This window comes from Myotis davidii, unplaced genomic scaffold (genome assembly GCF_000327345.1).
Source record: "Myotis davidii unplaced genomic scaffold, ASM32734v1 scaffold557, whole genome shotgun sequence".
Taxonomy (NCBI): domain Eukaryota; kingdom Metazoa; phylum Chordata; class Mammalia; order Chiroptera; family Vespertilionidae; genus Myotis; species Myotis davidii.
Window position 1 is genome coordinate 261,691 of NW_006289557.1, and position 24,790 is coordinate 286,480.

The 24,790-nt window shown below is 37.5% G+C and overlaps 1 protein-coding gene across 3 annotated transcripts in view; it reads left to right on the plus strand.

The window, feature by feature from the left end:
* Positions 1 to 48: 48 nt before the first annotated feature.
* Positions 49 to 24,790, plus strand: part of ATP13A3 (ATPase type 13A3) — a 100,997-nt gene continuing 76,255 nt past the window's right edge. For 2 of the 3 annotated variants that reach the window (XM_006761994.2, XM_006761995.2), the window contains exon 1: positions 49 to 93. The gene's annotated coding sequence lies outside the window, so the exon portion shown is untranslated. Of the gene's footprint in view, positions 94 to 20,569; positions 20,591 to 24,790 lie in introns of those variants that run through there. The other variant, XM_015562810.1, reaches the window with a different exon arrangement.

Consider the following 24,790-nt stretch of genomic DNA (forward strand, 5'->3'; position numbering starts at 1 on the left):
TAAAATTTCCCCTTTTGTGACAGGTGTGTATTGTTTCCTCTTCCCGTAGATCTGACAGAAACATCTTTGGCCCTCGGTGTCTGGACATAGGAGGTATGCATTACTCACACAATTAACTGCTTCTAATCATCAGTGTCTTCGAGCCTCCATTTAGGGTTATATTAGTGCAAAATGAATGGGTATGGAGTCGTAAACCTCGAAACAGAAACCAGCGTTTCCTACACATGATTCTAAACTGAACGAGGAGAACATTTGTGTGTGTAATGACTATTTTAGATCTGTGAGTCAGAAGTTAGAATTTTGAAATGCAGAAACGTTAAATATTATTGCAAAAATGAACACTGTTTTCTAAAAGCTTTGTGGCTAAAGAAAAGGTTTTCTGATTTGATTGTCTTTTGAAGGGTGATCACACAGTAAAAATGTTCTACCTTTGCTTAGAACTCAGACTCTGTACCAAGGCACATGTTTCGCTGGAATATAAGTGGCATTCTTTTCTCAAGAGGCTTGTTGCCTGGCTGAATAGGCTACAGTTGCCAAAATAAATGTATGTGGGCATCCCATTCAGGTTTAGCAACGCTTTTTAAAGGCAAATCTGTTCCTGGAAGTTGTTAGAAATAGTAAGCCTATTGAGCCCTGGCCAGTGTCGCTCAGTTGGTTGAAATAGTAAGCCTATTAATAATTGTTTTGGAAATTTACTTTTGCTACTATCCTTGGTTTTGCATTATCCGCCATTAGACACCCCCCCCCCCCCCCCCCAGCATTAGATTGTTAAGTGATATTTTTTAAACATTGTTACAACCACAAAGCTTGTTTGGGGTCAAGGGATTGGGTAGGAAAAGTGATGATACTGTTTGGTTGTCTCAATTTATAAGTACACTTAGTACAGTTATAAATAAATAACAATATTAAGTAGTAGTTTATTCTGAAAATAAAGTTGAGATTTTTCAATTTGATGCAGTGTTCAAATAATGTAGTAGGAGGGCTGATTTCTTTGTCCAGGACAATCAGGAAGACTTATTTGGGGTACCTCTGGTACTTAAAAATTTAATTTACAATCTATAATAGTAAAAGCATAATATGCTCATTAGACCAGATGACCTTCCGGATGGCCTTCTGGATGACCTTCCAGACTAAGCCACGGCGCCAAGGCAGAGGCAGCTGCCTCAGCAGCGGGGCCTGAGCCCCTTGCACAAATTTTGGAGTCGTAAACCTCGAAACAAACCGGTATTTCCTGCACATGATTCTGAACTGAACGAGGAGAACATTTGTGTGTGTAATGACCATTTTAGATCTATGAGTCAGAATTTTAAGTTAGAATTTTAAAATGCAGAAACGTTAAATATTATTGCAAATTTTGTGCATCGGGCCTCTAGTTGGTTTGATAAGTTTCTACAGAGGAAAATAATTTTATAGTAGTTAAAGCAAAGCCGGGATGTCTAAACAGTATCTTCTGATGAATTTTCTATTTGGTTCTGGCTTATTAGATATTAGAGCTAAAATACTTCTGTTGGTTTAGTTAGCCATTAATAGTTAATCTCATTTAGGTAGCATCAGTTTCCCATCTATGTCATGTTTCAAGAATGAATTCTTACGTGGATAATAAGTGTGTGTTGGCAGCCCTAACCGGTTTGGCTTAGTGGGTAGAACATCGGCCTGCAGACTGAAGGGTCCCAGGTTCGATTTCGGTCAAGGGCATGTACCTTGGTTGCGGGCATATCCCCAGTAGGGAGTGTGCAGGAGGCAGCTGATCGATGTTTCTCATCGATGTTTCTAACTCTCTATCCCTCTCCCTTCCTCTCTGTAAAAAAAAATCAATAAAATATATTAAAAAAAATAACTGTGTGTTTGCAGCTATAGCATTTTGTAGTACAGAAAGCATGGACTTGGGAATCAGACCTGAATTTTATTTCTGACTTTCTTAGCTAGTTGTTTGACTTTGACCAGTGCTACTATATTGAGATACTTATTGAGTAAGCTTACTATATTCTATGTTTTGAATTATACACTTGACATGAAGTGTCTCACTTAAACTCCATTTTACAGAAGAGGAAACATGTTCTGTAAAACATGTTTTACAGAAGAGATGTTAGGTTGCCCAGAGTCACATACACTTAACCTGGTAAACCCAGTACTAGAAACCCTGGTCACCTACAGTAACAGAGCTAGGATTCTGGCTGTCTCCAAAGTCCCTTATACTCTAAGTTGCTTAACTTCTCTGTTTTTCTTATTCCTTTATTTTTTAGTTAACAAAGAATACTTATACCTCCGAGTTTTGAGGATTAGCTGAGGACATAATGTAAAGAAAGCAATACTGTTCCTGTCACATAATATATAGTAGTTCCTTTCTCTCTTCCATTCCATTCACTTCATCAAGATGTACTTGTATACCATGGTGATTTTGCAACCACTGTAAATACAAGGTCTTAAAATGTGAATATACTTTATTCCTAAGATTTATAGCAGTTCTAAGAAATGGGTTATGGTCAGATATGGGGGCATCCTCTGCAAGTTTGTCTTTATTCTGTATTTTTTCCCAGTGGTCTGGGTGGTGGTGGTGGAAATAAGAACTTTAAGGTGGAAATAACAACAAGGTGATTGTTAATTTCTAAAATCTTGGAAGACAAATAGAATTTCAAAATTAATCTTGATTGCTTGGTTTATCTAAAGCTGGATTCTGTTCATGGGTATAATTGGTAACCTAAACTAACTATATAAGTACTAAGTGAGAGACCTTGTGAAGGGGCCATAAATTGGACAGCACTCATAAAATTTTTGAAACAATTGACAGTGGTGAGCTAAAAGAGGATATACAGTGGTGAGCTTAAAGAGGATATGCAGTGTCTGATGTCTGTGTGATACATTATTAGACTGTTGGTTCCAGGGATTCAAACATATTCTGAATATGCCAGTTAGCTCCTTTGGTTAAATCCAGATAAGAGATAGCTGATGGGCCTTGACTGGTGTGGTTTAGTGATTAGAGCATCCCCCCTGGACCATACTTGGGTTGCATGTTCTCTTCCCTGCCCCTTGGTCAGGGCTTGTGCAGGAGGTGTCCCTCTCCCTACACCTCTCTCCCTCCCTCCCTTCCACTCTCTGAAAAGCAGTGGACAAAAAGAGATAGCTGATAGGATTTAGTTTTTTGTTTTAGAGCATAGTTTGTCTGTTTGAAATGAAACCAACTGGCCTACCAAGAGAGTAAATCTGTAGTCATCAAAAAACCATGTTCTAATTAACTATCCTGGCCTGTGCAGGAAACATGCAAGAGGCAGGAAGTAATTATTAGAGTCTCACTTGGGTTTTGTTGATCTTCATATTTTGAGAGTAAAGAAATAAGGGAGGATCAGAATTGGGGCACATATTTTGAGATTTAGGTAAAAAAGTAAAAGGTTCTGGGCATATTTAACCTGGAGAAAAACTGGTGGCATTTTATAAGGTAGAATGTCCTGAAGTTAACGGTAATAAGTAATTATAAAAGTTATGAGTTGGAAACATTTGTATTAGTAAGATTAAAAATAGGTGTAATGTGAAGTGTCATGAAAAATGGTAATTGGACAAAATGATCCTTGTTATAATAGTGAGTTAAAAAATTACTTTATGGTAATCAGTAAGGGGAATAAATGGAATGAAAGAAAGGGAGAGCTGTTCAAATAATCAGATGTCTGAGAATGAGCAAAGTTGAGGATAGGGATTGATGAAGTTTCCATAGAACAGTTCTCCAGAGAACTATCCCAACACCAGATCTAGTGACATCTTTGACCCAAAGGCTCATATTGGGGCCTTTCTTAGGTCTGAGATGGTAAAACATTACCTCAAATAGCAGACTTTAAGACTGCCAATTAAAAAAAGAACTTATGTATCACAAGCTGTCTCCCCAAGGAAAGAGGCCATATTAGACCTCTGGAAACAACTGTGAGGCATGTTCCTTTCAAGGTACAGGTGAAACTGTATCTTTTGCCTCTTCCTATCACCAAAGGTCACTAATACTAGTATGAACTAAGAATGTAAGAAGCACCCTATATTTGAAGTCTGTTTATATGTGTGAGATGGGATAGATTTAGTTATAATTAATCTCCTAATCAAAATTTCTCTCTTGTTTACTCTCACTTATTCCCTATGGCTCTTGTTTTTAAGTGATCTATTGACACTCAGATATTAGGTAAGAAATTAAATTTCTGGGTAAAAGTGAGTTAACTGTGTAAAGTAGAATTTCCTGATTACATAATATGGAACTTGCTGATGTCTGTAGAGTCTTTCTCAGAAATTTTAAATAAAAATAATTATAACTGTTGTGTTATATGAAAGACAGTTCTACCTCAATGATAGCAAGTTAGATTAATTGACTCCTATTTTATTTAGTTTTTCACAAAGGAATTTGTGAGTTGGACATTGAAATAAAGATGTATGGGGTTGGAAAATAATAATGCTGAATTATCATAGATAGGTCATAGACTAGTCCCTTTTTACTCAAAAGGTAACTGATATCTGGAGAGGTAAGTGATGCTACTAAAGTATCTCGAGTTAGAAGCTTCCTCTTAGTTGCGTGTTCTTTTCACCCTTGCCTTTATTTTGTACTCTAGTAATGGCATATCTCAAAACTCAGTGTGTGTGTGTTTTATTTATTCCTACTGAGAACCAACTTTTAAGGGTTGCTTTTGATTACTTGATGGACTTCTATTACATTTTTAGTTATTTAAAAATAGTCATGGGATAACTCCCACATATGTATCCCTGTTTTAATTTTCTTATATTTGTGAAATAGGTTGAAAAATACATTAGTTATTAGCTTAGTTTGATATAAAGGATAATGATTTGGTTTCTAATTTTTCCTGATTTAAAGAACTGAGTAAAGTGAAATCACCTTTTCTGTGGGGGCTTTGGGCCTAAATTCTCACTTATATTAAAAATCTTGTCAAAATGACCATTGAAACAATTCTTTAGGAAGACACCAGTTTGAAAAAATGGTTAACTGATATAGTGTTTCTCAATTCGCACAGTCAGTTTTTCCTCTAGCTTTTAGAACAGGCTACATTTTTGGTGAGCTGGATCATAATCAGTCGGCTATGTGAGATACCATTTGACAGGTGACTAGGTCTTTAGATTGATTGAAAAGCAGAACATTTACTCTCCATTGCATGCTTACTCTGGTGCAAGGATGTAGGGCAGGCACCCTGCCACCATTACTTAAAGTATTTTTCTCTCTCGCTTTTTTCCCCCTTTCTTGCAGCACAGATAGTTGAATGGGTATAATTAAATGCATATATAATGTGACTCCACACTGTGAATAATGGAAAAAGAAACTAGATATTTATGAAAATCAGCTATCCCCCCAGGGTTATATCACACAAAGAACCTAGCATAATTAAAAGGTTAAGCAATAAAATTGGGGATATTGGGGAACTGTTGATACTTTGTATAATTCTGGGTTGATACTCAGCTACTTTCAGCGTTTTTAAGAGTAGTCCTCCTGCCTGGCTGCTGTGGTTCAGTGGTTGAACGTTAACCCATGAACCAGGAGGTCATGGTTCAATTCTGGGTCAGGGCACATGCCTGGATTACCAGCGCAATCCCCAGTAGGGAGCGTGCAGCAGGCAGCTAGTTGATGATTCTCTCTCATCATTGATGTTTCTGTCTCTGTCTCCCTCTCCCTTCCTCTCTGAAATAAATTAAAAAAAATTGTCTTCCTTACAGCTAACAAAATCTTCATTATTTTGAAAGAACTGTATAAGTTGTTAATGCTTTACATGGAATTTAAAGTGTCTGAACCTAATCATTCTTGGGATAGCACAGTAAAAAAATAGTCTTAGAGATTAAAAATGGCGACAAGAGTAAGTGGATGCTGCACGGACATGATCCCAGGAACAAACTGGAATTACAATTAAAATACAGAAAAACTTCGTGAATAATCAACAGAAAACTTGCAGGAGAGAACCCTGATATCCGAGGATCGAATGTGGAGACCACATAATCACCCACAGACAGCAACTGAAGTCTCGGAGAGATAATTCAGCTCTGTGGGGGTTGCCACTGAGAACTCTGGGATCTAACCCCCAAGCTGGGCCCCCCAGCAGACACACCAAAACTGAGGAGGGTACCCATATAACATCTGGTTGTGAAAAGCAGTGGAGTGCTATCTGCCAGGGAGTAACAGCTGAAAATTCAGGCACCCTCTTAAAAGGCCAACGCATTAAACTCCCTGTGGAGTCACCTACCTGTGCTCCAGAAGAGGGAGGGTGAAGAGGACTGGAGCTGTGAGAGCAGAAGCGAAGACAGAGGACTTGGGGGATAGAGCTCAGAAGGCAGACACCCCAAGTTTCCTGGGCTGAGTCAATCCCTCATGCAGTGGAGGACATCTTTCCCACATAGACATTTGCCTTGCCTGGGGGGAAGACAGTTGACACACCCTATTGGAAAACACCTTGCCCTCAGGCCACTTAAGAGATTAAAAATAACAGTCTCCAGGCAGAAGCAACTTCCCCACCCTGTTGAAAAAAACTCATACACCTGAGGACGATTGCCTGGCAATCCTATCAGTCTGTAGGCAGAGGGGGTTTCTGGAGGCTTTGAGTCTTTGCCTGATCTAATTAGTCAGAAACAGCCTTTTAACACTGCTCTGCACTAGAGATTGACAGGTATAGAGGATCTACGTAATACATAGTCACAAACCCAAACAGAAAGCCATAATGAGACAAAGAAACAACCCCCAAATGAAAGAACTAGAGCATTCTCCAGAAGAAGAGATAAATTAAATGAAGCAGAGATAAGAAACTTACCTGAATAAGAGTTCAGAATAATGATGGTAAAAAATGCTCAATAGCATGAAAAAAGATAGTTACTATGAAAAAAGAACAGTCTGAGATAAAGAATGACGTAACTCAAAGAACACATTGGAAAGAATATACAGCAGATTAGGGGAAGCTGAGGATCGAATCAGTGAATCAGAAGACAAGAGTTGAAAATATCACTCAATCAGAGAACCAAAAAGAAAAAACAATTGTGAAAACACAGTCTTTTAAAAGACATTATGGTGGCTAAGGATGCACTGGCAAAGTGCATGGAATATTGGTTAGAATGCAGGTTTCAGAGCCATAGACAAGCCATTTTGAATTCCAGCCTCATCACTTACTGGCTCTGCAGTATGGGTCAAGCCATTTACCTTTTTTTTTTTTTTTTAACCCCTTCCCCAACAATTTTTTTGTTAAAAACGTTTCTTTTTCAGACTAATTTTTTTATTTTGGTTCTATATAGTATTTTTGATGCTGGTTATGAAAACAGTTTGTAACTCGTCTTCCTATAAACCATATTTTTTTACCATATTTTCTTAGTATACTCGTCGACGACTGAAAAAGAACATTTTGTGAAAACGAGTATACACGTTTCTGCCGGGGAAGGGGTTAAGTTTTTTCATTTGCTGAATGGAAGTAATAAAACTTACCAGAGCATTGAGAATAAGAGGCTCAGTAAATGGTAATTTAATATTTGTTTTATTAGTAACTAGAGGCCCAGTGCACGAATTAGTGCACAGGTGGGGTCCCTTGGCCTGGCCGGTGATTGGTGCCGATTGGGGCCATCTTGCCCAGTCCCAGTTGGGGCCAATGGGGCTGGCCGGCCAGGGAGGGACCATGGGAGTGCTCCAGGGCGTGTCCGTCTGTCTTGCCCAGTCCCAATCAGCCGGATCCCAGCAGCAAGCTAACCTGGTCTGGTGGTCAGTGTGAGTCATAGTGATTGGTTGAGCGGTCGACCAAATGGCCAACTGATTGGTCAGACACTTAGCATACTAGGCTTTTATATACATACTAGAGGCCCGGTGCATTCAGTAGCATCCAGGAAAGGAAGAATCTTAGAGGTGTGTCACAGCAGTCCTGGTAATTTACCTGTTACTACTTAATATTGCCTAAAGCCATCATGTGAATTCCCTTATTTTGATCAAGATATTTCTTACAACACTAAAATCTTCTCCTTAGGATGCTACAAATAATGTTACCACCTGTGGTTTCAAACTTAATGTGTCCATGATCCCTTCTCATTAAAAAATAATGTCTAGGATTAGTCACTCCCCAATGTATTTTCTCTATTCATAGACACTTTATTAAATGCTCTTTGCCAATCCTTGATCATCATAAGATTTATTTCCTACTACATGTCCCCCAAAACAGGGTGCATAGATAAGAAATAGACCCCAGACATAGAGTATTTCAATCTTAGAACAAATGAGTGCTTCCATTTTTGAAGAGTACCAAGCACATGATCCAAGACTTAGACACAATGTCTGTGGAGCAGAGGACATGAGGAGAAGCACAAGGTCACATGTGTCAGGGAAGTGGGCAGCATATGTCACAGAAAAATGGAAGCTATATGCTAGTTAGCAGCATGCCAAGAAATGGGATAAGATTGAATTCTAATAGCTTAGTGTTTTTCAATCAGTTGGTTGATGTTCTATTAATGAAAGATAGAAGATGAATATTTAATAATGATAATATTTATTTCTACACCAGGGAAATGAAATTAGACTATTATCTTTTTAAATTGATTTTTGAGTAAAAAAATCTTGAAATCTTTGAGAAATACTTTCAAAAGTCCTGGAAGTGGATTGAATCCTGTTACTCAAAGTATTTCATTATAATAGCCTGACTAGAGGCCGGGTGCATGAATTTGTGCATGGGGGGGTGGGAGGTGGGGCTGCGGGAGGTTGGCCAGCCAGGGTGATGGCCGATTGGGGCCGGCCAGCCTGCAGGAGGTTGGCTGTGGGAGCGCAGTGACCACCAGGGTACAGCTCCTTGTTGAACTGCCCCCTGGTGGTCAGTGCACGTCATAGCTACTGGCCAGTCATCTGGTTGTAACGGTCACTTAGCCATATAGATATATATCTATATCTATATATAGATATATATCTATATCTATATCTATATATCTATATATAGATATAGATATAGATATAGATGTTAATTTAACATTCAAAACAAGTGTGTGTGTGTGAGAGAGGAGTGTGTATGAGGATTGCTTTTTTTTGTTTTGTTGTTAATTCACACCTGAGGATATTTTTTCCATTGATTTTCAGAGAGAGTGGAAGGGAGAGGGATAGACAGAAACATTGATGTGAGAGAGAGACAGACACATGGAGTGGTTGTCTCCCACAGGCATCCCAACCAGGTGCTGGGGATCCAGCCTGCAACTGAGGTACGTGCCCCACTGAATTGAACTCAAGACCCTTCAGTCCATAGGCTGATGCTCCAACCACTGAGCCAAACTGGCCAGGGCAAGGATTGCCTTTTTAGTGGAGCAGCAGGCAATAATGACATGATGTTTTATTCAGGCTTTCATAGCAAAAATACCATGATTTTGCATTATTGATAACAATATCCTTAAAAATTCAAAATGTTAATCTCATGTATCTTTGGTGTACATTTTATGTGTATTTTTTGTGTTTTTGTGTCTCTGGGTGTGTGTGTGTTACATTCTCTCCGCCCCCGCCCCCTTCTCTGTGCTACTGTTACCCATTGTCTCCCTGACCATATTATAAAATTAACCAGCTGCTGACGTATTTTTTCGGACATATGCCAAAACTGCGGCACTAATTGCGCGTGTATGGGAAAAAATGTAAAACACTTTTTATACAATAAACTCACTTGTATTGCTTTGCAACAACAAAAATTAAAAAATACTAATTGTTTACATAAATTTGTTTTAATTAGAAGAGCGCGATAGCACTCCTTAGCAAACGGTTAAAAAGCATTTTTAATTGTATGTATTCAATAGGACTTTTTGTGTACCTTATTTTCATTAATACTAATTAGTGAAATTAATCTTTTCTTTAAAAAGAAGAGTTGAAATTTTATTTTACTTCTGTGGCCTTTGGGTTAATTTCCCTTCCTCCTTTCTTCCCTCCCCTCCCTCCCTCCCTCCTTCCCTTCCTTCCTTTTCCTCACCAGAAGATATTTCCCCATGCTTTTTAGAGAGAGTGGAAGATGGGAAGGCGGAAGAGAGAGAGAGAGAGAGAGAGAGAGAGAGAGAGAGAAAAAGAAACATCGATGTGAGCAAGAGCCACATTGATTGGTTGCCTCTTGCACGAGCCAGACCTGGCTGGGGATAAAATCAGCAACCCACATACTTGCCCTTGACCAGGAATTGAACCTACAACCCTTTGATGTGCATGCTGATGCTCTAACCACTTAGCAATATTTGCCAGGGCTGTGTTGATTTCTTTAAAACATAGGTTACTGGTTCTTCATAGATCCAAGATTTGTATTCATCTCTAGATTATGCTTGAGCTTCTTAAGGCATCAGATTTTTGAGCTTATTTATAATTAACTTTTGTCTGTGATTTCCTAAAGTTTCTCTTTAAAAATTCTTTTTCCTTATATTTTCTCAAGCAGAAGAGATGGAATTCTTATTTAAATGCCAATTATAATAATACTAGAGGCTTGGTGCACAAAAACTCGTGCACTGCGGGGGAGGAACCCTCAGCCCGGCCTGCCCCCTCTTACAGTCCGGGAGCCCTCAGGGGATGTCCTACTGACAGCGTAGGCCTGCTCCCCGCCGTCTGGCCTCCCTCTGTGAGAGGTGACCAGGCCGATCAGGGGAAGGTGCCACCCCCATCACCCTGCTGCTATTGCCACTGCCGGCCACTGGCCCTCCTTGGCTCTTGGAGCCACCGCGGCTGCTTGCCCTCCTCGGCCCTCACAGCCCCTGTGGCTTTGTCTGGAAGGATGTCCAGAAGACATCCGGTCTATTTGGTCTAATTAGCATATTACCCTTTTATTAGTATAGATAATTTAGTTTGCTAAGTAAAATCTAAAGTACTACAGGTAAGTAGCCTACTGGTGTCTGGAGCACTTAATTATTTGAAAGACTAGAATAACCTACCATGTTCTTAGTTAAAATAAAATAAAATTTTATTTCATGGATCCTTTGAGTATTGAAATAGGCTTTTTATAGGTACCACTGTCTTATAGTCAGTTGATGAATAATTTTGAGCTAACCCATGGTTGTTTTCTGTCCATTTTTTGTTAAGGAGAAGAATATAATAACCTGCTTCATTTAGTCAGGTTCAAAAGCATCTTAATATGTTGTTTCCTTTGAATCCTTTCTTGTCTCTGGTGCAGCCCATTGTGAATGACTCTGATGTTCCACTAAAAGTTGTGGCAGTTACAATTATTGTAATGCATAAGAGTTATGATCCTATTGGTCATAAGGAAGTGTAGGGCCTCTTGATTATGCCCTTAGAATTGTGTTGGCGCATCTAACTGTTCAATACTTTTTTAGTTGCTGTATGTGTCAAGCACTGGGCTAGACTCTGGGTATGTATTGATGAATGAGTTCTGCCATCCTAGAAAATGTGCTGCTGCATTGCACAAGTCTAGAGGACATCATTTACATTGTATTCTTTGGAATGTGGCCCTTTGGTCTGGCCTTGGGTCTCTTTCAGTTGGAAAATGTTCAGAATCTCCATTGAGTACAAATTAATCTATATCTTTTTCATGTTAAATAAGGCCCTCATCATAATCTGATCCTGTCCCATATTTTTGTGTGTGGTATAGGTGCTATTTTATTTTTATATGCCTTTATTGATTTCAGAGGAGAAGGGAGAGGAAGAGAGAGATAGAAACATCAATCATGAGAGAGAATCACTGATCGACTGCCTCCTGCACGCCCCCGCCCCCCCCCCCCCGGGCATCGAGCCCACAACCCGGACATGTGCCCTGACTGGTAATTGAACTGTGACCTCCTGGTTCATAGGTTGATGCTCAATCACTGACCCACACCAGCCGGGCTATTTTATTTTCTTACTTATTTATTTTTTAATTGAATTTATTGGAGTGACATTGATTGATTCACAAAAGCACAAGGTTTCAAGTGTACAATTCAGTAAAACATCATCTGTACACTGCATTATGTGTCCACCACTCCAATCAAAGTCTCTTTCCATTCCCATTTATCTCCCAGGGACTCTTTGCCCACCTCCACATACCCTCACCCCCTTTCCCTCTGGCTATCATCACACTGTCTGAGTCTATGTATTGTGTATATATGTTTTTTGGTTAAGCCCTTCATCTTCTTTCATCCAATTCCCCAAGCCCCCTCCCCTCTGACAGCTGTCAGTTAGTTCCATGTATCCATGCTTCTGTTTCTATTTTGTTAGTCAGTTTATTTTGTTCGTCAGATTCCACATATAAGTGAGGTCATATGGTATTTGTCTTTCTCTGACTTTATTTCTCTTAGCATAATAATCTTTTTTCTTTTTTTAGCTCCATTTCTGGGCTTTCCCCAGAGGCTACCCTGTGTTCTAAACAGTTTAAGTAACTTGTATTCCTGACATTTTCTAGGATTTCTCAGCACTTCTGCATGGTAATTCCTCTGCTTGGATTACATTCCTCTTTTGACCGATTTTTTGCTTGAAGTACTTCACACCTTCACGTTCTCCAAAGTCTTTTCTGTCCTCTCTCCTCCTCTCCCTCCCCTGTTCCTCTCCCTGCTCCCATGATACCTACTTTATTGCAGCACTCATCCATTTGTGTGATATATGTTTGCTTCCTTGCCTGACTGGTGTTTTAGAATTGGCTCCTTGAGGTTAGACATTTAATCTGTGTAATCTCCAGCATTTAGCACAGAATTAGGCACATGAAGACAGTGACATTCTAACAAATGACTTTCTATGAAATCACAAGTGGTGATTTTTACTAGAATGCTGATTGATTATTTACAGACTTATTTTGTAGTATTAGGATACTTGGTCAACATTTTGGTTTTCTCGATTAATTTCCCTTTTCCTAAATCAAGCAATAATCTGGAGTTAGATTTCAAGATTCTACTTAGTGAGGATAAAGGCACTGTTTTAAGTTCATTGGTGAACATGTTGGTGAAACTTTCTGTCCATAGTAATGAAAAATTGACTGTAACGTAACTTTTTACAAAAATTAAACATAACTTTTCAATCCAAGAAGAACAGGTGATCCATAAGGTCGCTGTAGCACCAGTTCCATCTCTGTTTCTGCCAGTAGCTCTCACTGCTGCTACTGTGCAGGAGTGGATGAAGTTAAAAAGTGGAACACTTCAGGGAACTAAGTCAGGAAGACTTCCAGACCTTTATGGGTCATCCTGTAAGTGGAACTATGCCCACTCCTCACATCCGCTCCATACTGTATTTTATTTTGTTACTTATGTTACAGAATAGTGAGAAGCTAGGAAAATTCCAGGGCAGGAGGAATAGGGAAACTGAGACAAGGAGATTAAATAAAGCCAAACAGTTTAGGCAGCTTGCAGCCAGTTTGCAGCAGAGCCTTATCTTAAGAACAAATGGCTAATACCTCTCCTCACTAACCATAGAATACAGGAAGGGAGGGGGAGTTCTAATGCCTCTTCTCCCTAACCAGAGAATACATAGCATAAATCACCCTGGAATTGCCAAGGCAGCGGGAGGAGAGGGAAGGAGAGAAGGGAGAGTTTATCTCACCCACTAAACAAAGAAGGAAAGAAGAAGGAGTTTTCATCTCATTGTTTAAACAGAGAAGCCAGCAGTCTTGGGGCTTGTCAAGATAAAATCGTCAAATGCTTCTCATAAATTCTGGGAGAGCCATAAATAAAGTAAAAGGATGACCTCAAGATCTAGTCTGTACCTAGATATTCAGCCTGTCTTCGAATTTTAAACCTATAAACAACAGAAAAGTATAAAAAGCCAAACCTCTACCAGGCAGCACTTCTCAGACTAGCTGGGAAGCCCATCTGTACTTCTTAAGCCAGAAATATTTTGATAAAATTTGTTTGCCTTGCTTCTTTAATACATTTATTTGCTTTATTTTTAAAATAAATTTGCTTTACTACACCACCACCATCTGAGGTCACTCATTTGAATTCTTTCTCAGGACACTGATAAGAACCGAGAGGGGACAGCCGAGAGGGGACAGCCGTCGCTCTTCAACGCAGGGGGTTGTCAGATAACACCTTTTCTAGTGTTTCTGGTGCCTACAACATTTAGAGATGTATCTTAGGTATGGGTTAGGAAGGAGTGTAGGATGACTTCCAAATTCCTGGCATGGGTTTTTAGGCAAATCGTATTCATTAGGTAGAGAAAATTGGTGGTTGTTTGTGATGGGAGGAAAGATAAAATGAACCTAACAAACCCATATGGTAGATCTTTGAATCTGTGTACCTGGGGCTCATGAGATCAGTGCTGAAAGAACTGATTGGTAGTTGCCACAGTAGATAGGTTAATAGTGCCATCTTTGGGCCCTTGTGGTATTACAAAGAGAGAAAGCTTGGAGAAAATTAATAGTTAAGAAGTGGGCAGAGGAAGTAGAGGTTTGAGGAATTGCTGCGGTCCAACCCCAGCAGGTTCAGGGGTCCCCAAAGGTGTGGACGGAGTCGGCGAAGAAGCAATGACACAGAGACAGCGTTCAGTTGATCAGCAGCCTAGCCAGGATCTCCAGTCAAGTTCTGCCGTTTATTGTCTTAGTACATCCGTATTTATACCAGTTGATTTTAATCCTGTCAATTTCTATTACAAAGGTTAGGGCGTTTCTTATTTCCATTCCAGGGAGTAAAGATTATGTAGCTTAAGCGTGATTGTTTGTAGTTAAAGTGATTAACTACCCGCCTGGCACTTAGTTAAGGGGGTTTTATCCCCTCCCTAACTTCAGGGAAAAATCCCTACCTGGGGAAACAACCTTTCTCTGAGAGGTGACCTTCGTTAAAACACATAGCACTAAGGGGAGCAAACATATTAAGAACAATATGCTATATACGCCAGGTCCCTTGAAACATGCTGTGCAGATGTTTCTTTCCTGCAGCGACTGTGTCAACCAGCAAGGATGGACCGGCTTCCAGCAGGGAATATTAAAAATTAAGAAGCGGGCAGAGGAAGTAGAAGCTTCCTACCTGACTACCTGCTGCACAACCCAGGCTAGCTTAATATGACGTACAATTCAGCTCTATTGTGGGAGTATAAAGGTCATTCATGGGTCATTTTGGGAGCCTACTCACTACTTTCTTATGAAAGCTAAAAGCAGGATGTAGCTTAGATGAAACTGTTATTGCTGTTGGCGGATGACCATCCTGATGCAGTGGTCACTGTGCATGCACATGCTCAAAGTTGGTCTCAACTGTTCATAGCATCGTCTATTTTAGTTGAGTAAAGTGCATTCTTGGTAGTCAGCTCTGAGTTTAAATTGTTGATTAAATTAAACTATTAAAAAAGATTCCATAGTAGTTGCATATTGAAACAGAGAGTAATGTATGTAAAAAAAAATAGAGCAGCAAAGTAGAGAAGGGCCAGGATGAGAGGAGGGGTGGGGGTAGGGGATAGGGTAGAGAAAAGAGGAGAGAAGAAAAAAAGAACAGAAGAAAACTTTCAGGAGAATTATACTTCTAAGTCTTCAGTATGTCTAGGAGTTCTACATAGATCCCAGAGATGTTCAGTTTTTTTATTAATAGCAAACCCCAAAATAATTTTTTTCCATTACTCAGCATGGTTTACTTCAGGATTATTATGTTTGCAAGAAAGAAAAATCAATTTTATTCATGATCTGTATTACAGTATGTTTCACATTTCATTTTTCCAGACCTTATGAAGACCTAAACACAAAGAAGCACAAAATCACTAGTAAACTATTCTGCACAAAAAGTACAATCCTACAGATTTACAATTATAAATGATAGGCACTAAGATCAACTTTTAAAAATTATGTTTTCTAGCCAGTTTGGCTCTTGAAGAGAGCGTCGGCCCACAGACTGAAGGGTATCACCAGGTTCAATTCTGGTCAAGGACATGCACCTTGGTTGCAGGCTCAATTCCTAGCCAGTCAGGGCACAGGGCGCATGCGGGAGGCAACCAATCTCACATCAGTGTTTCTCTCTGTCTTTCCCCCTCCTTCCCACTATCTAAAAATCAATGGAAAATGTCTTTGAGTGAAGATTACCAACAAAGACAAATTATGTTAATTAGCCCTTTTCAACTTTCCCCGTTTTTCCCAGTTTGAAACCCACCCATGTTGACTCAGCATAGGAAGAAAGTACAAAGGCCTTAGCATCTGCGTTTAACAAATGTTTTAAAAATCCAGCATTTAAATTGCTATTAAAGAGGATAATGGTCTTGCTCATGGTACAACCGTTATAGAAATCTGAACTTTCTCATTTTCTGTGGTCATTGTGTAATAAGGACTTTTTAACAAATCAGTATAGTTGGGTAATGTGCCAACCATAATAATAATAACTGACATTTATACAAGGACTTTTAGTTTACAAAACATTTCTACAGGCATTATCTACTTTACTTACTATTTCCAATCAATATTGCCTTTTCAAAACAGGGAAAAAAAGTCTTCACTTAATCAATCAAGATTAGCATTTTTCATGTTCCCTAGAAAGTCAAGCTTGGAGGGACTTTATATCAGAAAGTTTTACCAACAAATTAAGGCATGAAATGCAGACAGCAGCATCTTTCAAGGGTCTGTTTTCCAAAAATACATTTGAAAGCCAAGTGGAAAATATGAATCTTAGAATAATGAATGTTTAAATTTCAAATACCGTTTTTTATTTTTATAAAAATGTGTTTTATTGATTTTCTTAGAGGAAGGAAGAGGGTTAGAGAGTTAGAAACATTGATGAGAGAGAAACATCAATCAGCTGCTGCCTCCTGCCCCCCCCCTACTAGGGATATTCCCACAACCAAGGTAATTAGGGATATTCCCACAACCAATGTACATGCCCTTGACCAGAATCGAACCCGGGACCCTTCAGTCCGCAGGCCGACGCTCTATCCAATGAGCCAAACTGGTTAGGGCTCAAATATTCTTTTAAATTGCCAATAGAAATGTCTAGTTACTAGGGATTTGGATTGATAGCATATAGTTTAGAAGAAGTGTCACTAATTTGCATTAGAATGGGATAAACATTGATTTATATATTAACAAAAAAAACACCTCATTTTGTACCTGAATTTAAAAGTGTAATTTTAGTTCGAGGAGTTAGGTTCACTTATGAATTTGGTTTGTTTATTCAAGCTGTTATTAGAACTCTTGATTTGAGAGTTCCTATTGTATTAGATGCCCATGCCACACAATTTCTTTTGTGCTTATTTGAAAATACCCTTGTTTGTTTCAACTAGGTTATTTTACTCTTGCCCCCAAAGGAAAAAAAATAGTACAAAAGTTTTACCTATTTCATAAGTCTAACAATGCAGGGGAATTTGAAGAAATGGTTAATGGTAGCATGTATGTATAGGTACAAGTGACATGAATTTCTAATTAGGTTTGTTGGATCAAAGTTTATGGGGATCTTAAATTTTAATTAATATCAGTTGGTTTTCCAAAAAGGTGCACTCCTGACATCAACATTTCATGAGTGCTTTTTTTTTTTTTTTTTGCCAGGTATGGGCAGGTAATATTTTATCATGTAATTTTATACTTCATCTTGTTTTCTTATAGGTTCATGAGCTTTTTAATTGTTACTATTCTCCCTTGCTCCACAATATTGCAAGATCCCTAAATTCTAGTATCAGACAATTGTGAATTTGGGAGTAATCTATAGTATAAAGGGAATAATGTACCTGTTTTTCTGTCTCTCCCCATTGTCATTTGTTTTGTGTTCACTGTGTGTCTTACATTTCTATTGAGACACATGAAACAGGCTCTTTTAGTATAGAAAACTCACACTTTTCCATATTAGTACCTCCAATGGTACTAAAAAAAGTCTTCTGTAACTTATCCTTAACCACACTTGATCAGCAGTTGCTCTGTTAAGACTGGAGCAAATTGTCTGCCCCTCTCCTTACCAGTGTTGGAATGTCACCTACTGGTGGAAGAGTGTAAAAGCAGGTTATATACAAAGGCAATACTTGCCTAAGTAAAAAACTTTTATGGTTGGGTTGCAACACATGAATTATTACAACTGCCTCATTTTAGTGAAGAAGTTGAAACCAAGACATTTGAAGGAACTTGCAAATAGTCATGTTAAATTGTCATTTAAAGACAAGTTAGAGCTGATTCTAGAGTTCTCTGCTTTTTACATTTGTTTTTGTTTTGTATTATGTATTTTGGGGTAAAGTTGTATATCTCCTATTCCTAATATGATAATGAATATGGCATATATGTTCACTTAATGCTTATAGATGAATTAATTTGATAAAATAATTTCAAATTTGCTGCTGCTGTACTTATGCTGTGTCACTGGCTAGTATTTCTCAGTGGGGCCAAAATGTGTTAGGAATATAAAAAGAAATAGAAATAGCTAGCTGTAGCTTACTAGAAATATACTTCTTAAAGGAATCTTCAAAGTGACAACTTGCCTAGAGTGGTCACTTTGTAAGTTATATAAGTGTCTAATCATTATATTGTACACCTGAAACTAATGTAATATTATATATCAACTATAATTGAAAAAATAAAAATTTTAGTCACACTTGCCTGGGCTAAAGTAGCTTAATTAAGAGTGAGATCCAGAGAATCTGGAGAATAGTCTGGTAGAGCACCGTGAAGTGCTTTGAAGATTCTACAAGTCCAGACCCAAGGATGACCATGCATTGTAGAATTAGAAGTTAATTTTTAAAAAATATTATCACATCCCTGCCAGGCATGGCTCAGTGGTTGACCTGTGAACCAGGATTAAAAATATTATTACATCCCTGCCAGGCATGGCTTAGTGGTTGACCTGTGAACCAGGAGGTCAGGGTACATGCCCAGGTTGTGGGCTTGATCCCCAGTGGGGGGCGTGCAGGAGGCAGCTGATAAATGATTCTCTCATCATTGATGTTTCTCCCTCTCCCTCTCCAAAATCAATAAAAAATTATTACATATACATGGTTAAAGCATTCAAAAAGCACTAAAGCTTCTCCCTCACTTCTACCCAAACACACTGTTCCCACTGGTAGCCAAGTTTATAACTCTTAATGCTCTTAATATTGATTTCTGTGACAGATAATTGCATTATCTTTCCTAATTATAACTTATTTTGTTATAACTATCACATTGTTTTGTAACATACAAAAAAGTATAACTATACAAAGACTACACCTTACAAATGTAAATACAGTCTTGCTTTGGTGTATGTTAGGTACAATGGTCTTCCTTAAGTCTAAACACAGAAACAAAAGCATGTATTATAGGAGAAAGTCCAAGATGGGAAGTGATAAAATGGGTATTGAGTGGAGCTTTGTTAAAATTTAGCTGGTATCCCTGTAAAATTTCCATGTATTCATTAAATTATATTATGTCATTCTTATTGTTAGGAGCTGACTTGAAGTAGTAAGTTTGTCCTCATAAAGAGTTATCACAATTTTGGTTACTGTAATTGGGAGATTGGGCCCTTCCCCCCTACTTTTATACATATATTTGTATAGATATTAAAATTGGAGTGGTTTAATGAGCAGAGTAAGGATTGTATATGTATTAGGGTACTTTTATTCCAATTGTGAAGGCAGAACTGCTTTTTTTGACAATGAAATATTGAGAATGCTAACTGCTGTTTATTACTTCAGGATCTTTAAAAACATCTTTTGCTGAGTGGTCCTTAAAAGATGGGTTTATCAAATTTCTGTTTAACATGGGTAGGTTTGTTTAATGCTCAGCTCAGAAAAAAAAATAGAACTACAAAACAAAGTGGGAGGATTCATTCTCTTTCAACAATACATAGTGGCCCAAAAGTCTTAGTTCAGTTTTAATTTTTAAAACTCTGGAGGTATATGGTAAAGACTCTAAAAAAAATGTCATTTGAGAATTTTTTTATACTAATTTATTTAGTTTTGTGATTTTTGAATGAATACATTTTTATTTTACTTCAGTCTTGTTGAAGTTGGCAAATATTAACTGAAGTAAATTAAAAATACATTATTCAAAACTGCTTTGCTTGAAGTTTTACTTGAGTTATAGATCGTTCTCTAAGTTACCTTGTGAAATTACTTATTTTGGAATTCTTGGAAAATACATTGAATATCCTTAAAGAAAACCCTCCACACACATATTATTATAATACTATTGGTACAGCTAATAAGGAGTTCAGGTTTTGAAGCAAAGGTTTAGAGATTTGGGGATTTCTGTGCCTATTGAGACCAACTCATCTTGTTTTAGGAAATGAGATATGACTAACTCTTATCCTAGGTTAAAGATGTACTTAAATGGTTAAGCCATTTAAATGGTTCCTAGTAACTATATAATGGGAATAATAAGTAAACTTAAAAAAATTAGTATTAGATTCAGTGATATTTGTTTCTGATAGCTTCACTTTTTTTCTGTGCTGTTTTCACCCACAAAAAAATCAAGTTCATTGTAAATGCAAGGAAGGGTTTGGTTAAGCACAATAGCCTATAAGCTCCTTGCTATTTAGATAACATCAAGGCTCAGGCATGCACTGTGGAGTTGGGACTTTAAGTAATAGGAGCTCTACCAGTGGTAGTCAGATGGCAGAAAACCCATTTAAAATTAGTGAATTAAAAAATCCTAAATTTTAATGTCTTATTTTAGAAGTAGTTCAAAAAGAACCAAAACAAATATTTGACAGAAAATTCTCATTTGAACAGATTTTTATGCTTAGTTTTATTTTATTAAGAGCCAGCTTTTGAAAGCTCTGCTAACATCAGCAATTGGAAGGAATAATTATAGTGCAATTGGTAAGAAAAATTTCTTTGTTTACTATGATATAGAAAGTGACTTGATTAAAAATGCATTCCAACAAACCACCAAAGTTATATTTCTATAAGTTAAATGGGTTTTAGAAGTTTGATATTAATGCTTCAGATGTCCTAATTAGATATATGGTAGGATAATTTAAAATGTATTTTTCATCTTGATAAATCAGTATGTTTTAAAATGTGTTTATATAGATTTGTGTTTTTGTAGAGTCATAGAAATGTTAAGGGATCTCTAGGTACGTTTTTAAAATTTAAATATACATTTATAATGTGTATATGTTTTAAATGTAAACTTGGAATTGTCTCATTAGGTTTTACTAAGTTTATGTAAAAGGTGAGTTCTTAGTCATTTCCTATGAGGTATAATATGTTTAAAGAGAATAATAATTGGTGGTTTTTAGAGCAACTTTTTATTTAAATTATTTTTAATATTTCAATTTTGATAAAATTGGGTAAGAGTTAAAGAATTTTACCTTTAAAAGGAAGCTAAATTTCAGAGAAATAACACTTGTAAAAAGAGTAAGGAGATAATTTGGTCAAGAATTGTGTTTTTAAAAGTATGAAAATAGATTGTTATGGCAGTGCACATTTAAAATAATTGGAAACTTTTTTGTTTTGGTCAGACTGTAGAACATGAAAATATAGTTATGTTAGATTAAGGTGAACTTTTGTCAGATATTTGAAGAAAAGGTTATAAATAGTTATAAATACATGGACTAAATGAAAACACTGAATTTTTAATGGCAATTCTTTTTCTAAAATCATAAAAAGCATGAGTATTTATCTACTAATAGATTCTACAGTAAAAAATTGGGGTTTACAAAAGTTGGGAAGCATGCCTATATTTCTAGGCAATGGATAAAAAAACAAGACCAAAGACTAGTTAGATTCAAAACCAGCAGTATGAATTTATAGATAATGCCTTGTACATAATAGGTTGAGTCAGTTATTTTAGATTTATAGAGGCAGAGTTCTCAAGATTTATGGCCTTTGGTGCTAGGAATGAAAATTTTCTTCTGTTTAAAAGCTTGAGATGGCTGCTTTTATTGATTAAAAAACTTTATATTATGGATAATTTCTACATACTGAAAAGTAGGTTAGTGTAATGAACTGTCATGTACCTATTACTCAGCTTTTAACTTGGCTTTAACAGTATTCGTGGCCATACCCTGACCAATAAAGATAAGTTAAAAGAAAATTTTTTTTGAAGTAAGGTTTTTCAAACCTGCAGAAAAGTTGATGTATAAGTGTAAAGTTGTTCATTACATTCCTTAATTATCCTTCTGATATGTGTAGAATCTATAGTGATGTTTTCTGTCTTATTCCTGATATTAATTTGTGTCTCTCACCCACCCCCTTCTCTTTGAGTCTAACTAGAAATTAGAAATCATCAATTTTATTGATCTCTAAGAACCAGCTTTTTATTTCATTGATTTTTCTCTCTCTCAATTTTTCTGTTTCTTATAGCATTGATTTCTACTCTGAATTTTATTATTTCCCTGTAGTGCTTACTCTAGGTATACTTTGCTGTTTTCTACTTTCTTAAGGTAAAGCTGATGTCATGATTTCAGACCTTTCTTTTCAGATACTGGGAAGTAGTGCTATGAATTTTCTAACTGTATTTGTGGCATTCCACAAACTTTAATATGTTAATCTTCAATATGTTAATCTTCATTTTTGTTCAGCTTGGAATACTTTGTATTTTGTTTCACTTGATTTCTTTGACTCAGATTTTCAGAAGAGTATTATTTTGTTTCTAAATATTAAGGCTTTTCTACTTATGCTTCTGTTATTATCTTCTAATTTAAGTACATTTTATTCAGAACATACTTTGTATAACTTGAATCTTTTTATGTCCCAGAATGTGGTCTTTCTTGGTAAATATTCTGTGTACAAGTTTTAAAAAATCTATATTTTGCTATGGTTGAGTAGAATGTTCTGTAAGTACCAGTTGGGACCACTTGATTGATACTATTATTTATATGTCCAAACTAGTATATTTAATTTACTTGTTCTATCTCTTATTGAGTGGTATTGAAATGAAATCTCCAACAGTAATTGTGGATTTCTCTATTTCCTTCCAGTTTTATTCGTTTCTGATTTGTGTATTTTGAAGGTCTGTTAAATGTATATGTGTTTAGGATTATTAATAATACTAGAGGCCCGGTGCACAAAATTTGTCCACGGCGGCAGGGTATCCCTCAACCCGGCCTGCACCCTCTCCAATCTGGGACCTCTTGGGGGATGTCTGACTGCCAGTTTTGGCCTGATCCCGCGACATCCCTTTCACAATCCGGGACTGCTGGCTCCTAACCGCTTGCCTGCCTGCCTACCTGATTGCCCCTAACTGCTTCTGCCTGCCATCCTGATTGCCCCCTAACCGCTCCCCTGCTGGCCTGATTGACGTCTAACTGCTCCCCTGCCGGCCTCATCGCCCCCAATTGCCCTCCCCTGCCGACCCGATGGCCCCCAACTGTCCTCCCTACTGGCCCGATGGCCCCCAACTGCCCTCCCCTGCAGGCCCAATCGCCCACAACTGCCCTCTCCTGCTGCCCGACTGCCCCTAACTGTTCTCCCATGCTGGCCTGGTCACCCCAAACTCCCCCCCCCACTCCGTCTCCCACCCGCCGGCCTGCTCACCCCATGCAGCCTGCTGTTCAGTTGTTACTGTGACGGCGTCCTGGAGAATTTGCATATTCCTCTATTATTAATATAGATAGGATGCATGTAGTTGCCTATAGTCTTTTAAAAAACACAACCACAATCTCTGCCTTTTAATTGGTGTTTAGACCATTTATATTTAATGTGATCATTAATATGGTTGGGTTTTAATCAGTCATCTTTCTATTTGTTTTTAATTTATCTCACTTTTTTGTTTCTTTTTTCTTGTTAAATCACATGAGTATTTTTTATGGTTCAGTTTAAATCCTTTGTTAATTTTTTAGCTATTACTTTTTTATTTTAGTGGTTACTGTAGTGTTTACTTTATACTTCTCTAACTTACTACAGTTTACCTTTAAGTGATATTACACTACTTCATGTATAGTATAAGAAACTTACTAAAATATACTTCTATTCTATTTCTTCTTGTTCTTTGTGCTGTTATGTATATTTATCCACATAGTTACTATTTCTGGTGTTCTTGATTTCTTTGGGGAGAGTACTAAAATATACTTCTATTCTTCTATTTCTTCTTGTTCTTTGTGCTGTTATGTATATTTATCCACATAGTTACTATTTCTGGTGTTCTTGATTTCTTTGGGGAGACCCATATTTCCATCAGTTTTTTTTTTCCTGTCTAAGGACTGTTTAAAAACTTTTTTTTTATAGTGTAGTAAATTTTTTTTCAGTTTTATCTCACCTTTGATTTTGGAAGATATTTTCGTTAGGTATAGAATTCTCTGAGTAGTTTTTTCTTCGATGTTTCAAAGATGTGCTTTGCTGTCTTGTCACCTGACTATTTTTAACAAGAAACCTGATGTCATTCTTTTTTTTTTTAACTTAAAAATGTTTTTATTGATTTTTGAGAGAGGAAGGGAGAAGAGAGAGAGATAGAAACATCGATGAGGAGAGAGAATCATCAATTGGCTGCCTCCTGCACGCCCCCCACTGGGGATTGAGCCCGCAACCAATATATTTTTATTGATTTCAGAGAGGAAGGAAGAGGGAGAGACAGAAACATCGATGATGAGAGAGAATCATTGATCGGCTGCCTTCTGCACATCTCACGCAGAGGATCGAGCCTGCAACCCAGGAATGTACTCTGACTGGGAATCGAACTGTGATCTCCTGGTTCATGAGTCCATGTGCAACCATTGAGCCACACCAGCCAGGCTCTGATGTCATTCTTATCCTTGTATGTAACATATCTTTTTAAAAAATATACTTTATTGACTTTATTTATTTTAATAAATTGTTATTCAGATTATTACAGTTGTTCCTCTTTTTTCCTCCATATCTCCCCTCTACCCGGTTCCTACCTCCCCCAGCCTTTACCCCCCCCCCACTGTCCTCGTCCATAGATGTACAATTTTTGTCCAGTCTCTTCCCGCACCCCCACACCCCTTTCCCCCCCGAGAATAGTCAGTCCACTCCCTTTCTATGTCCCTGATTCTATTATAATCACCAGTTCATACTGTTCATCAGATTCTTCACTTGATTTTTAGCTTCCCTTGTTGA